Below are 4304 nucleotides of genomic sequence, written 5' to 3'. Positions count from 1 at the left end.
CATTATAGAAGAGAATAACATAAACTTTCATACTATTTTCTCAAAAGCTCTCACACTTTTCTTAGAACTTATCTTTGAACTCTTTGCAACTTGTTCTTAAACTTTCAAGTTAATTTTGCAAAGTTGCTTCAAGTGTTTCAAAGACTTTTACAAAGTGCTTTATATACTTCTATATATATTCAGAGTTTGGATTGCAAGTTACATAAGTTTCATACTTGTAAAGGCAATCTGCCATAGTTGAATATTCTTCATTCTTGTAAAGAATTCTTTCTTTCACGGGGTGTGAAAAGAAAGGGGAATTGATTCACTTGGAAAGGTGTTTTCCAAGGGTATAAGAATTAGGGAGTGTGTAAGGTACATAGAGATCTCGGGGTGAGATATTGTAATTACAACTCATAATTCTTAGTGGAAAAATCTCTTGTGCGGCAAGAGTACTGGATGTAACCTTCGGTGGACAGGAAGGTGAACCAGTATAAAAACTCATTGTGTACTCTCTTTCATTTTATTTCCTATTATTTTTCTGCATATTGTTCCACTGCACTTTAACTTTGATTTTGCAGAAAAAGCGGCCATTATTTTAAGACAACTATCACCCCCTCTTAGTTGCACTCTGATACTTACAATTCACATTACCACGAACCAATGTGATTAATGATGACCAACAACTAATGATCCATATGGTTAGCAAATTTTTAACACACCACATTTTAGACAATGTAAACTATGATTCCCAAAAAGTGTTTTCCTAACCTTATAAGGTGTAAGGAATAATTCATTATATGTATTATCGTGAAGAATATTAGCTATATATTATCCTTCTTTGGCTAGAGAATAACATCAACGACTTTTGGTCTTTCATAAAGTTTTCCTACAATATCTAACTATTCAAAATATGTTAATCAATTATTGGCATTACGAATGTAGAAATGAAAAAGTTAAAATATCAAAAAAAAAATGAAGTACATGTAAATAAAAAAGGAATTTAATGAGTTATGCTCAAAAATTTCATTCACCTCACTTATATTGATGAATTCTTCTCAGCTATACCCGAAGACATCATCCAGAATCATTATATTAATTAAATTATCCTTAGAAATTCATAATTTCTAATTAGGGTGAAAACCATATATTTAATACAATTATATCATCTATTTATTTTGGGTTATAAAATAAGTGATTTAATCATTGGCAGCGCATAAGACTTCTGAAACTAATTACAGATATGAGCTTAATGAGTGGATACACAAATGGTTAACCTATAGGGGATAATGAGAACCCTATAAGTTAACGCATAAGAAACAGATATGGTCTCCAAGACACCAAATCATAAATAATTTTCATATCTCTCAATTAGAGAGAAAACGAAGGTCCTAAAAGGAATTCAGTATTTGGTTGAGAAAGATCATCATACCAAAATCTCTTTCCAAGAACATACTAAAAAAATAGATCAGATAACATGAATTCAGATACGACTTTGTATCTTTGTTTTATATTATGTGTGAGAATCATGAGATTCAAGATTCTAGGATTGGTAGTTCATCAATCAAAAGGAAATTCTAACAAATAGTATTAGAGTTTTTGGTTCTGAATTTTATGATTCTTCATAAAGCGTATATTTCTAAAGTTTCTATGAACCCTAATTTTAATTGGGAATTTTATGTTTCCACTATTATATTATAAATATTGGGAATGTTGAATTGCATTTTTCAGCCGCACCTACTCTACTCAAATTCTCCTTTATTTATTGGGGCACTCGTAATAAATATGCAATTCTGGTCCATATAATGAATATTTATATATATATATATATATATATATGAAATCTGTTTGTTTTAATATTGAAGTTTGCTTATACCATGTTTATGATTGTCCATATATATAAAGCATGATGTATATATGTATATATTCTTGGTCTTCCTCTCCAGATATTTTTGTGCACTAATATACATGGGACAACATCAGTTGTCCATAAATTATGGCACTGCATATACCTTAAGTCTATGATTAGTTGAAAAAATATTTTGAAGTTAAAAAATTAATAATTATTTAATTTTTGATCAACCACAACTAATGGTACATACAGTGATACAATTTATGGGACAACAAATGTATACCTAATATACATATATATTGTTGGTTTTTCGGTGCAATTAATTTTTATGGAGTATATATATTATTTTTTTTTTGTGCCTTTCAAGATGATCTTGTTTATAATGGACTTCAACTAGTTTTTTTCCTTTCTTTGGTGCATTCATATATATATGATTGCAAAATTTTGTCACTAGCTTACATGTGGCCGGTGGTATTAAAAGACCACTAAGAACTTATTGTAACAACAACTCCACAATTCTTTACTCCAACAATAATAGGAGTTCTACAAATTTCCATAGAACATATAGGGACAAATTTTATGCTAGTTGATTCACTAACAAAGGTTTTGGTACCTAAAGTCTTTCATGAGCATGTTGCTCATATGGATGTTGTTCTTTAGGATACCTTAGTTCAGTATGAGTTTATATGTTTTATGATTTACTTTAGATGTTACATATAGTTTCTTATGCATAATAAACTTGGTGGTTTATTGTTCAATTTTGAACTTGTGTATTGTAACTATTATGTTGAAATTAAAGACTTTGGATTGATCTCGCTAAAGAATAAAGAAGGACCACTTGGAAATAGACATGTGTAAGATCACATTGCATGAATTTTTCATGTTACTCATCCATATTTGATGTATGTCATTAAGTATATTAATATGGTGATCATCGTGGTCGAGTCACGTTTGAATATGATGAAAGCCACGGTGGTTCATAGATGATATATTAGATGGACTAGATTGTACTAAGGTGAAGTATAAATATAAATAGCATATGGATGCGCGCCTAAAGAATATGTGATATAATTGTTTCAGGAAAAATATGAACCCCAAGTAACTGATTGTTAGAAATTCATAATTTCTAATTAAGATGAGCATCATATATTTAATACAATTATATCGACTATTTATTTTGGGGTTATAAAACAAGTGATCTAATTATTGACAACTCATAGGACTTCTGAAACTGATAACAAATATGAGCTTAATGAGTGGATACCCAAACAGTTGGCCTATAGGGGATAATGGGAACCCTATAAGTTAATGCATAAAGTGCAATTATGGTCCCCGAGACATCAAATCATAAATAGTTTTCCTCAAAATCATTTACTAAGGCATGTTGATGGTCCCTGAACCAAACTCCTGACCAGAACCAAACTCCTGACCAGATCAGCAAGCACCAGGCCACGTCCCAGTCTACACGGTCAAAGATGTTGAACATGCAACTTAGCGGTGCAATCAATGTGTCGAGCGGTGTGCACCCAGACTTGACTTAACCATCAAGCAAACCATAAAGTCACCCATGACCTCACCTCAAGTAGCCCACCATAGGCTTTTCAAAAGTAGCTCACAATAGTTGGTTTCATAGCCCACAACTAGCTTTGATGAGTCAAGCATAAGGAGGTGACAAAGCTACTTGATCAAGGGACCAAACCCATGCTGAAGGGTTTGGTCAGCTGCTTAGCGGTCCAGCCAAGCAGCTCAACGATCCAGAAAGGAATTCTATAAATAGGTACCAATTCATTCGAGCAAAAAGAATGAATTCCACTTGAAAATAACAAGTCTCTCACTAAAAATTCTTTTTTGAAGTTCTTTCGTCATTTCTTAGTTTTTTAGAGCTTTATTTCAAGTAAGTTGTAATTTTAGTTTAGAATTCAAGAGGAGAAAAGGAGAAGGCAAATGAGATGCAAAAATCAATTTTGTACTCTCATTTGGAATCAAAAGCATCCAATCCTTGGATGGATGGCTCATGCTCCTAACAATTTCTTTTGAATATGGTTATGTAATATCTACTTCTTCTTATTTTGTAAAAGTTTGAATTTTAATCATTCAAGTTGGTGCTTTGGTTAATTTTATTTGTTTGAGAAGTACTTAATGCTCTTTTTAGATTGATCACCTAAAAAATGATTTCAAGTCAATAAAATTACTTGTCTCAAACACTTAAAAAAATAAACTAAGAAGTAGTTGTACTACTTAGTTTATTTGCCAAGTTAAGCATACTTTTCTTAAGATCTTATATTCATTACTACTTCAATATTAGAGTCGCCCATGATCAGGGTGTGACAACCTAGTCTCTTTATGGACGTAATATTGTTTAGCAATAAATATAATTGATTATCATTCTACCATTTTAGTATATACACTAAAAGGAGGATTTTAGACCTTGGTGTTTGGAGTTAATCAAAGTAAAACATAAGAACTTGTCTAA

The sequence above is a fragment of the Lupinus angustifolius genome, chromosome LG18, assembly GCF_001865875.1.
Source record: "Lupinus angustifolius cultivar Tanjil chromosome LG18, LupAngTanjil_v1.0, whole genome shotgun sequence".
NCBI lineage: Eukaryota > Viridiplantae > Streptophyta > Magnoliopsida > Fabales > Fabaceae > Lupinus > Lupinus angustifolius.
This window is presented reverse-complemented; position numbering follows the sequence as displayed.